The sequence below is a fragment of the Bidens hawaiensis genome, unplaced genomic scaffold (assembly GCF_021521415.1).
Source record: "Bidens hawaiensis isolate Kalapana, Puna unplaced genomic scaffold, B.hawaiensis_p1.1 tig00024911_1, whole genome shotgun sequence".
Taxonomy (NCBI): domain Eukaryota; kingdom Viridiplantae; phylum Streptophyta; class Magnoliopsida; order Asterales; family Asteraceae; genus Bidens; species Bidens hawaiensis.
This window is the reverse complement of record NW_027493956.1, coordinates 280173-292823: the sequence shown is the minus strand read 5'-3', so window position 1 is coordinate 292823 and position 12651 is coordinate 280173. Positions and strand designations below refer to the sequence as shown.

The window sequence follows — 12651 nt, the reverse complement described above, 5'->3', positions numbered from 1 at the left end:
TGAGCACACACACTATATATAGTGTGTGTAATTCATACACACATAACATTTTGTCAATCATTTCTTTTACAACCTTCAAACTCCCTCTTCTCTCTCTCTCTTTCTCACAGTAATAATATACACCAAACAAGATCTGAGAACTCGGTCCTCACTAGTGATTTTCTCTAGCTAGTGTAGAGGTTGATCCAAGATAACTAGTTGTTGTGTTGTTTGATCCGGCACGGGACCTACAGTCCTCGTCTTCTACTTCAACGGGACGATTATCCCACACATGTTGAACCAAATCTACCTTAATTTGGTTATGTATCTCACTTGATGTGAGCTCGTGAATGTTTTGCATTCGTTGCTCTGCGGTTGGTTCAGGGAACTGTTCTGGAACGCTTCCTGGTATATGGTGTTGACATATTGTTTTGTCAGTTTCTTCTAAAATCATATTATGCAATGTGATACACGTATACATGGCATCGCTCATTTTTTCCATACACGAAATGGGTTTTTCACATAATGCCAACGTTTTTTATAACCCCTAAACACCTCTTGATATCCTTTCGCGCGGACTCTTGCTTCTTCTTAAAGTATTCTCATTTTTCTCTGATAGGGTCTTGAAATGTTTTGACGGTGATCGAGTACTTAGATATATCCCATATTCCAAATAGTATTTGTGACGATAAAAGCTATCGTTGGCATAAATTGGTAAGACCGGTATGCTGCGGCTGATGTAATACTCTAGCACAGATGACACGTTGAGAATGTTTATGTTGTTGTTGGACCCGGCGGAGCCGAACTAGGCCGACCAAATCCAGAGGTCGTGTGAACAAATGTCTTGAAGACTAACCGTTGGTACTCCATGGTCACCACGAGTGTATTCACCTCGCCATGCGGTTGGACAATTGCCCCACTTCCAATGCATGTAATCTATACTTCCGATCATGTCGGGAAAAGAATGTTTGCTTTCGTGTACATCGTATATGCGAGTCAGGTCGTTTGAAGTTGGAATCCTCAGATAACGACCAACGTATAATTGTATTATTCCTATACAAATAAATTATTAAAAAATATTTATATTAAAAAAAATAATTAATATAAACAATTTAAATTTTACCGATGCAAAAACTGTACAACGAGTCTCGCATCGTTTTCTCAGTCATCTTTAAATAATCATCCTTGATGTCGGTCGTGTTGTCGTATGGGAGGATGCGTAGCGCCGAAGTACACTTTTGGATGGCGGTGAATCCTAAATATCCTCTTGCGTCGGATTTTTGCTGAAAATACGTATACTCTCGCTCCAAATCTCCCACGATGAGCAAAAATAAACGCCTAGACATCTGAAAACGACGTTGAAACGTAACGTCGTTAAATGTAGGTTTGTCGTTGTAGTAATTCATCAAACGATCGTTCGCTTCATTACGATACCGAAGGATATATAATCGCCTACGTGGTGACGAAGAGGTAGTAGAGCCAGACACTATCTTATTGGTGACGGCCCGCATTGCGCTTATGACCTCTTCTGTCTCCTCCAACGATCGTTGTTGCATCTGACGAATTTTCTGACTCTCCTTAATTACTTGATCCCGAATGTCGGAAGAGTTCGGGGAATCCATTTTGAGATAGTATTAAATGAAAATGTGAAGAAGTTTGAAATGGTGAAAATGGTTGAATTAGTTTGGTATTTATATTTGAGTTTGTGTATGATATGGTGAAAATGGTTGAATTGGTTTTGTATTTGTATTAAATTTTTTATTTAATTTATTTGTTTTAATATAATATTATATTATTTCTTCAAACTCACGGCGATAAATAACCACCCCCCCCCCCCCCCACTCCTATAGCCCCTAAAATCGGCTAGGGGTTGTGTTCTCGCCCGCCATCACCCAAAATCGGCTATATATGGCGCCCACTATGAGTGGCTTAATTGATCATCATGTTATGTCATTAGATTAGAAGGCGAACTTCAACTGATCGTTAAATTAATAAGATATAAATCTTTTTCCTAGACAAAGCCGATATTATCTGTAAACAAAAATATCTTTAAACTAATTTAATATCACATAGGGAATCTAAGTAGTTAAAAAAAATAACTAAAACCCTATTTTGGTTATTTATAAATACTCTCCATAGATGAAGCTGAGTGGAAGATAAAGCTAAATGAAACATTCCAAAACAGACAAACATTTGTAAATACTTTCTTCTTCCTTTAAATCTCCATTGCAAACCGAAATCATATTTCCAAAAGTACCCACAATTCTCCAGGTATGTCTATATAACTAGATGTTTTTCTTATTATGAACTTAGGGTTTACTGTGTGTTTTTGAACGTGTGTTTTAATATTATTATAGATAAAATGTCACTTCAAGACCTCCAAAATGGTACCCATGAATATTTCCTAGAGCAAGTGCTTTGTAATCTCCAATCCGGTGTTTCTTGGCCGGAGTTATCAACCGTCACCGGCAACGGCGGTGGTGGTGGTGGTTGTGGTGGTGGTGTTGACATATTAGATGACCAATCAGCTTTTTTAACAAATAAACTCCGGCAACATCAGATTAGTGGTGATTTAGGGTTTTATCAAAATGATATTGTTGATGCGACGTCGTTTAAGTCTTTGGTAACTTCTTCTTTGAATATTTATTATTAGATAACAATTTATTTTTTGATTATTATGTGTAACGACTTTTGTTATTTGTAGAATGGTAATAATTCGGTTCAAGCTCTTTTTAATGGTTTCACCGGATCCCTTCAAAATCAAACACAAAATTTTCAGTATCCACCACCGGTGAGTGTTCAATTCTTTTGGTTATAATTAACAATATATACATTAAGCGTGTCTAGCCAGGCTGAGATTAATCTGGCTAGGCTAGTATGTAAATAGAGCCGAGTCAAGCCTGGTGGACTCGTTTAGAAACTATGTTAGTGCGGCTTGGCTCAGCTCTTTTATCTTAGAGTTTGTTTTTTTAAAAAACTCGAGTCAGCTCGTTTATTTTAAAATTTTAATCATGAATTTTATATTTCCATGATCACAATTGCAGGCACAAAACTTTGGATCTCCGGGCCCCACGGCCTCTCCGGTAAACCACGGACCAACCACCGTTGCAACCGCAGTTGGTGGCGGCGGTGGGCCACCGGCACAACCTCGACAACGAGTTCGAGCTAGAAGAGGTCAAGCAACGGATCCACATAGCATCGCAGAAAGAGTAAAACAAATTCCCAACTTAAATCTAAATAATTTTGTTAAATAAGTTACTATCCAATGCTAAACGTGACAATTATGTAAGCAAATCATAAATAAATTTCAATGTGAATTTCTTTTATTTAACATGTATAATACACGGGTTTCCAACATAGAGAAAACGTACTAAAATCTTAATAACTAACACATATATCGTGTTTGTTTTCTTAATGTTCTTGATCCGAATATGTAGCTTCGGCGAGAGCGGATTGCCGAGAGGATGAAATCACTACAAGAACTTGTTCCCAACGCTAACAAGGTATGTCTATGAGTTTATGATATATATTAGTGGTGTCCATTGATGAAAATAACCGGTTGACCGGCGGTCAATGGTTAGTTTAATTAAAGCGCGTAACTTGGGTGTTGTTTGCGATATTCCGTGTGAACTTGAAAGTGAAGATAGGCAAAAAATCCGGGGTAGGTTGGAGATCAAAGTCGGATTTTCCGGGAATGAGTGGAGACAGTTTTTTTTTTTTTTAACGGCAAATTATGATCACTCACGGACCACGCGATCATATCCATTTCTACTAGACAATAATGCCTAATCACCAATTCAGGAGGAAACCAATAAATCTTGGGAAAACCCCCTTGTGAGATTCGAACCCAGGACCTTATGGTCTCTAAGCCTTATCCCATCATCAAGATGTCACTAGGCTATAAAGCCATGAATGTATTATTTGATTTGTAGACAAGTTAAATAAGATATGATCTTTTTAGTAGTTTGAGCTAAAGGGGTGTCAAAAAAAAATTTAGTTTCCCACTTTCCCTGATCTATAAAATATATGTTAAATACTTAAATATATATGTTCATGTGTCGACTTAATTAGAAACTCTATATATTTTTTTATTTATTTATTTTCAAATAATAAAATGTTGCAATTTATTGACTAAGTTAAACTGTTTAGATATTTTTTATGCTAAAGTTTAAAATTTTGAAAGTTTACTTAGTTTGAATATTTACTTAAAAACAAAACTAATATGTACAATTAGAATTTTAAAGTATCAAAAAAATAAATATTTAACCAGGTTAAATAGGTTGTAGGTTCATGCCCACATACAAAAACATGAGTTGTATTTGATTTCATATGTGTAATTAGTTTCCGAAACACGGGTCGACTTAGCAACCAACGAATTGACCATGGCCTGTTTAGCCGTCTTAGTTTAATGTCATTGATTACTAAGTTAAATGTAAGTATTAGATTTCTGCAAGTGAAAAGCATGTATCTTATAGAACTTAAATTTTATATTCATTAGTTTAATTTCGAAACATAACAATGGTTTTATTAGTTTGACAAAAGTGAATCATTAGTTAGAATTGTTTTTATTATCTTTGATACTTAATTTTTTTTAAATAATATTGATTTTGGTATGGGCTGTGGAATGACAGACAGACAAGGCTTCAATGCTAGACGAGATCATAGATTATGTAAAATTCCTCCAGCTCCAAGTCAAAGTACCCTCTCTCTCTCTCTCTCTCTCTCTCTCTCTCTCTATATATATATATATATATATATATGTGTGTGTGTGAATAATTATTTAGTTTAATATGGAATTTGTTAAGTAAGAATGTTTAATTTAAAATAAAATAAATGTCTTGTGTGTTCAATTAGGTACTAAGCATGAGTAGAATGGGAGGTGTAGCTGCCGTTGCTCCTCTCGTTGCTGATATCTCCTCTGAGGTTAGATCTTTGAATATCCTTTACAATGTTACAAAGTTTTAGGATGTATCTATAATTAATCTTGTAAACATTATTATAGTCTACAGAAATAACCTTCTATTCTAAAGAACTCGAGTTTTGTTTTATTATTATTTTTCTTGGTGTGGTACTTGGCTACCGGGGTGTTTTGTGGGTCGGGGGTGGTATGACCGGGGCTATTGAGGAGGTTGTTTGGCCGTGTCCGTTTAGAGGCTTCCACTGTTGCCCGGATGGATTACCGGGGTCCAAAGGGGTTCGATTGGCCGCACATATTAAGCGGCTTCATTTGTCATCGGATGACAAGAAAGAGACCTTACGGGAGGCGATCTCGACAAATTTGGATTTGTTTATTTCGGTTGGTGAGGCTTTAAAGGTCTCGCGTAGGTGGATGTGTGGAGCGTGTATGGAGTCACATGCTCTCCGTCGGGGGTGCCATCATGATGACGGGTCGGTCTGGTACAAGTGTGTCACGGGAGATGTGGAGGAATATATAGTGGGGATTGCGAAGCCACATGTTGGGAGGGAAGTTGTCGTGGTGGGAAGGGTGGAGGTGGATGTAGCTCTCCTTGTGCGTGTCTTCACTCTTCCTATTACGACTGTTAAAAACATTCCTCATAGTTGTCGTATGGCTTTTTCCCAAGCCTTAGTGGGTGCTCTGGGTAAGGTGGCGGCTATGCCAGAGTCTGTTGAGGCGTGGGTGAAACTGTTGTTGTTACCACGTTGCACCTTACGAGTTTTCAGACCTTCTAATCGTCAGCAACGCAGGTCTGGCAATAGAAAATCTGAGCAATGCCGAATTATTCAACGGTCGCTATCCGCTTGGGGTGACCGTGACGGTTTCTTTGAGCTCCTTATATCGCTTTTTAACCAACCCCTAAGAGATGCCCCGGGTGGTGATGCGTTTGTACCCGAGTCTGACAACGCCGGGTTGGGCGCCAATGTTAAACAATGTTTGCGAAAAGTTGCGGACGGGCATTTCACTGCTGCGGTCAAGGTATTATGCTCTTCAGGGGTTGCACCTTTCGGTAAGGATACTTTGAACGCTTTGTTGTCTAAGCATCCCATCATGGCACCTCCGATTATGCCTGCTTCCTTGCTTTCTGAGTCTCCCCTTGTCGTGGACGTTGATAGTGTGCTTGGGTGCATTAAGTCTTTCCCTAAAGGGACTTCGTGTGGGCGGGACGGTTTGCGAGCCCAACACATTTTAGATGTGTTGTGCGGAGAGGGGTCTCCGATTGCGGATGGTTTGCTCAAGGCTATCTCTGCGGTGGTTAATTTATTTTTGGGGGGAAGGTGTCCTAAGGTGTTGGCAGAGTTTGTTGCGTCTGCCCCACTTACGCCGTTGCTTAAACCGGACAATGGGATTAGACCTATTGCCGTTGGGGCCATTTGGAGGCGGTTGGTCTCTAAGGTGGCTATGAGGGGTGTCGGGAAGGAGATGGTTAAATACCTCGGTGACTTTCAATTTGGGGTGGGAGTCCCCAGTGGGGCAGAGGCCGTGCTTCATAGCGCGAACAGGTTTCTAAATCAGTTTCATTCGGATGGGTCATTGGCTATGCTTACTGTTGATTTCTCCAATGCCTTCAACTTAGTAGATAGGACGACCCTTCTACATGAGGTTCAGAGTCGATGTCCTTCCATTTCTCTTTGGGTGGATTTTTTATATGGGCAGTCGGCTAGGTTATATGTGGGTGATACTTTCATTAAATCCACCACTGGGGTTCAACAGGGGGACCCTCTTGGGCCTCTCCTTTTTGCCTTAGCTTTGCACCCACTTGTTCACCAAATCAGAGATCGGTGCAAGCTTCTCTTTCATGCTTGGTACTTGGATGATGGCACGATTATCGGGGATACTAGAGAGGTAGCCAAAGCATTAGGTATTATCAGGTCTGAGGGGCCTCGTTTGGGTCTTGAATTAAACGTTAAGAAAACAGAGTTATTTTGGCCAACATGCAATGGGGTGAAGGCACAGGAGGGGTTGTTCCCTTGCGGGATTGGAAGGCCGGTACTTGACGTGAAACTCCTTGGTGGTGCTGTAAGCCAGGATGCGGGGTTTATCAGCAGTTTGGCTATGAAAAGGGCATCTAGCGCTGTGGAACTGATGAGCTGTCTCCCAAGACTTCGGGATCCTCAATGCGAGCTTCTTTTGCTTCGCTCATGTATGGGAGTCGCAAAGCTTTTGTTCGGTTTGAGAACATGCCAACCTATGTATGTGGGGGAAGCTGTTTCTATATTTGACAATGGTCTTCGAAGGGCGATTGAGGACATCGTGGTTTGTGGAGGTCCGTTCTTTGGGGATCTCCAATGGAGGTTGGCGTCACTTCCGATCCGTTATGGGGGGTTAGGTCTCTGTTCGGCCGAGGATGTATCTACATATGCTTTTGTGGCTTCGAGAGCACAGTCGTGGTGTTTGCAAGACCATATTCTTCGGGGTTGTGATATTCATAGGTTGGACTCTGATTATGGGTGTGCGATGGATCGTTTACGTACTTCACTTCCAGATTTTGATCTTAGCGGGTTCTCTAATAAGGACACCGCCCCCCCTAAAGCCCAACATGTTGTGGCGAGTGCCTTATTTAGTGGAATCGTCAAGAGTTTAGAAGTGAAGTTTGATCTATCCCCTCGCCAAAAGGCGGTGTTTGAATGCCTTCGGGCTCCTCGGGCTCAGGATTTTCTAACGGCTATCCCCATTGAAGGATTAGGCCAACGTATGTCGGGTTTGGAGTATCGGGCTATCCTTAAGTACAGGTTAATGATCCCTATGTTCCCGACGGATGAACCTTGCCCAATTTGTCGCAAGGTCTGTTTGGATTCTTTTGGTGACCATGCGGTGCATTGCAAAGAATTGCCTGGCTTTAAATACAGACATGATCTGGTTAGGGATGTTCTGTGTGATGTTCTTAAACGGGCAGGGATTTCTGCTAAAAAGGAGGCCCCTGTTAACTTTCTCACGGATCCTATTGAAGGGAGGTCTACTTTACGACCAGCTGATATTCTTGTGTTCGGGTGGGCAGGGGGGAAACACGCCTGTGTGGATCTTACAGGAGTGTCTCCTCTTGTTGGGCTCAGGGACCGTGGGTTTGTTGTGGGTCAGGCTGCGTTGAAGGCTGAATCGGGCAAAGTTGTTAAACACGAGAAAGCTTATTTAGATAATCAACATGTCTTTCTACCATTTGCCTTTGATACATTTGGTTTTCTGGCTCCAGAGGCTGTGAAATTTTTGAGTAGGGTTCAGCGCGTCGTACACGGAACCTCTTCAGCTTCTAGGTCTCAAAGCTTCGTTTTTAGCAGGATTGGCTTTGCTGTTCAAAAGGGGGTTGCGGCGCAGCTTGTTGCCCGTTTGCCTGCCACCTTATTGTAATCGTTTTATAGTAAATTATATAAAAAACATTTATTAATATTCTAAAGGTCTTTCAAAATTTTGTAGGTTTCATTCACAAACAAATAAAGTTTGAAAACATACATTTTTATGGGTGCAAATACCACGACTAAGTATATCAAATTATTAGCTATTATTTTCAGAATCGTACCAAACTATCAACTAATAAAATAAAAACCGGCTATACCAGTTTGGTTGAGTCTATCTGAATTGTTTCAACCGAACTAGATGGCAGGATTGCATATTACAAAACCTTTGTTATATTTTATAATTTATTTAGTGCTTCATTAGTAATAGTTTTCTTATTTGAACTTCATATTCATATTTTAATAATTTTGAGTATATACATACACAAAAAGATATACTAATTTCAATCATAGGACATGTAAAACACTGATCTTATACCCTCACATAAAGTGAACTTTCAAAAAACCTTCAAACTTTCATGTTTTTTTCTTTCTATTTTATGGTTTTACAAAAGTATTTAAGGTTAGGTGTATTTTCATTTTCTTGAATTTTGTGTTAGTTGTTAATATGTTTCTATAAATAGAATGGTAAACAACAAATTGACCTATAGGTAAATCCCAACCTTATCAAACCCTGCCCCTTTTCATAAGTCCACACCATATAAACGACAAATAGAAAGAAGGCAGCACGCGTGCTTTACTTTCCAGATTCCACCACCGCCCCGGCCCCACCCTTCTAAAACCTTATTCATAATTACCTTTTTAACCCTCATGAAAAACATGGCATGTGTTAGCTTTTATACGTATAGTGTTACAATGGTTTAGTATTTTCGTTAACAACCAGTGGCGAAGCTTGAAGTTTGTTGGGGTGGGGGGCGCACTCAAATTTCGTTCAAAAACGGGTAAATTTACACTACGTATACAAATTTTCGGGCGAAAAAAGGGTTAATTTACACTACCGCGCAAAAAAAACGGGGAGCCGGGGCCACCCCCGGCCCTAGTTAAGCTTCGTCCCTGTTAACAACGCTTGGAACTACTTACTACCCCTATACTCGAGTAACCTTTTTTAAGACAGATATCAACCGTTCATTTGAATTTTACTCTCTAGACCTGACTCACTCAAGATTAAAAAGGAACCTACTATTGTTGTTGTATGAACTATAATGGTCTTAGAGCATTCACAGCCCGTTCCATATATTTTTTCGTATAATTTAGCTAAAAACCACTATTTCATAAATTTATCCATCACTTTTCAAAAATCTTTCACATTCTATTCCCTATTCATATCCATGAATTCATTTTTTATTATTTTTATCTCTTTTGTCTTGTTATATAGGATATTGTGATTGAGCAATAGTTGATATATTTTTATGGTATGGATCAAAAGCGAGACCCTATATTTAGGGTTTTGCTTTAGTTGTCATATAACTCATCCATATAATAGGGAATGGATTGAAGAGATGACTTTGATGGTTTTCTTAAAATTTACCATAAATTATATGGGTTTGACAACTTTAAAGAATGAGTTGGGAATGCTTTAACCATTAGCTAGATACTACTAGGACATCTATATGCCGATAAAAGTTATATACCAATTGGAGTTGGTGTCTACATGCTAAAAGTGTACAGTTTTGTCGTGCAAAACGAACCGAGTTACCCGAGATCTGATCGATAAAAAGATTGATATGAGCTGAGCTTTTTTGAGCTCGAGCCGAGCCTCAAATAGTTTAGGCTCAACAGGCCTTAACAAACTTGTGTATTTTATTTGTTTTACCTCTCTTTTGGACTTTTACATTAATTTCAACTTGCACAACCGAGCTCGAGCTGAGCTTTGGCCGGTACTACACGAGCTTGACCCGAGTTTAGACTCAAATGGATTTTCTCAAAATATTTATAAGTAATTAAAAATCTAAATAAGTTAATTAATAGACAATGAACGAGCCTCACCCGAACTTAAAAAACAACTCACGAGTCGAGTTCTAGCTTATAAAAAAGGCTCGAAACAAGCCGACCTCGAGCTTGTCTACAGTTAATTAGTAAAGAATGTGCTAATAAACAGCAAGTAATTAAGCATGTTAAGTAAAGCATGTTCTGAGAATATTCAAATTTCTAATCCCAGTCATAATTTATTTGCCATTCAGGGAGGTCGAGACAGTGCACAAGCAGCCAACGGAAACGCGTCGTCGTCTTCAAACAACGACACAATGACGGTAGCGGAGAATCAGGTAGTGAAGCTAATGGAGGAAAATATGGGGTCAGCTATGCAATATTTACAAGGGAAAGGTCTATGTCTAATGCCAATTTCACTAGCCACCGCTATCTCCACCGTCACCACCACCTGCCACCCAGTACCTGGTGGGTGGTCCTTCTTCTCCTAATATGTCTATGTTGAGTGGTCAATCCGTCAAAGAGTCTACCTCCGGCTTGAAGTCGTAATATGGCATTATGGCCTCATTTGAGTGGACTTGTGGGGTCTTTTAATTTATACGTGATCATTTTCTAATTGCTTTTGGGATGTCATGTTGGATGGACTTCGTGTTCTTTAATTTATTGTTGATCTTAACTTAAAAGTAAACAAAGGTTTAACCCATTGACAAATTAGTGTGACTTAATTGGATAAAAGTGTTTAGTTAATCTTATTTAAAATCACAATGAGGAATTGTGAGTTTAGTATTTCTGAAAGGCCTAATAAAACAAGAATAAAACTACAATAAGGAGATATAAAAAGGAAATAAAATCAACGAAAGATAAATGAAAACGAAAAATTATTTTCTTAGAACCATTTCTAGGGGCAAAGCAAAGGTGTATGCTCCTCACTCAAGAGATGTTTGGTTCTAGCTTCCTTAATTAATCGGTGGAGTTGATTTAGGTTGGAGTAGGATACAATTAGTTTATGATGGTTCAAAAAAAATAGTATACCCTTTAACGGCAATGGTTGACACCCTAGAGTCATAGTAACAACAACAATAATAGCCATGTCATCAAAGATATGGTGTGGGATTTACGACTATGACAACATGAGTAATGACTATACAATCTGTACTAGAAGTCAGAAGAGGGGGGAAGATAATTCACTACAAGAAATTTCGCCATTAGCGGCGACTCATTTAGCGGCGACGTTGAACAATAGCGACGACACCAAAAACGTCGTCGCTGTTGCTCAATGTCATCGTTAAAAGTGTCGCCGCTAAAAGGGTCAATCCATGTGAAATCTTAAAGGGTCTACCCTAACAGTTGATAAGCTAATAGATCAAGGGCTGAGGTTTTTTCATACAAATCTCTTCACACCACCTAACCCCTAATCCAAATTAAAATATCATCTCTGCACGAAAAAAATTTTGAAATAGGAAAATTTTAAAGAGTAAATGGTTGTTAGGAGAGAGAGAAAATGTATTAAGAAAATAGGAGACCCGTCATTTGAAATGACGGATGTCAACAAACAAGTGGGTCTGTCAAATCTTGTCTGGTGAGGTAGACGACTACCACATGTTCCGCCATTTGAAATGACGGATGTCAACTTTGGTGATCCGTCATTTTGACAGGCAGGTCACAATTTCCAAAGTAGGTTACTCCTATGTGTAAAAGTGTATTTTTTAATGGACATCCGTCATTTGAAATGGAAGATGTCATCTTGACATTCGCCATTTTAAATGGCGGATGTGAATAGTACTTCTGGTTGATTTGACACACCTTTTTAACTGATTTGACACACCACCTTTTCAAATATTATTATTTATTTATTTTCTTAATAACGTTTTTTAAATAAGGTTATATAACAAATAACGTTTTTAAAATTTGTTTTTTCTTTTTTATTATTTATTAGTTTTCTAAATATCAGTAATTAAAAAAATACAAAATTTAATATTAAAAAGATTTTTCAATAAAAACACCATGTTTTAAAAAAATACAAAATTTAATATTAAAAGATTTCTTTAATAAAAACACCATGTTTTAAAGAAATAAAAAATTTAATATTAAAAAAATCTTTTTAATATTAAATTTTGTATTTTTTTTAAATACTAATATTTAGAAAACTAATAAATAATAAAAAAGAAAAAACAAATTTTAAAAACGTTATTTGTTAATACACTTTTTATTTGTTAAATAACCTTATTTAAAAAAACGTTATTAAGAAAATAAATAAAATAATAATATTTGAAAAGGTGGTGTGTTAAATCAGTCAAAAAGGAATGCCAAATCAGCCAGAAATACTATTAACATCCGCCATTTGAAATGACGGATGTCAATATGACATCTTTCATTTCAAATAATGACGGATGTCAATATGACATCTTTCATTTCAAATGGCGGATGCCCATTAAAATACACTTTTACACATAGGGGTAACCTACTTTGGAAATTGTGACCTGCCAGTCAAACTGGCCG

The 12651-nt window shown here is 38.2% G+C and overlaps 1 pseudogene across 1 annotated transcript; it reads left to right on the top strand.

The window, feature by feature from the left end:
* The first annotated feature begins 1986 nt into the window (after positions 1 to 1986).
* On the top strand, positions 1987 to 10911 carry LOC143570376 (bHLH transcription factor RHL1-like; annotated as a pseudogene). The gene is made up of 8 exons (XR_013141919.1): positions 1987 to 2250; positions 2337 to 2602; positions 2684 to 2770; positions 3024 to 3188; positions 3417 to 3482; positions 4611 to 4676; positions 4834 to 4902; positions 10407 to 10911. The product of XR_013141919.1 is annotated as a bHLH transcription factor RHL1-like (transcript).
* Positions 10912 to 12651: the final 1740 nt, after the last annotated feature.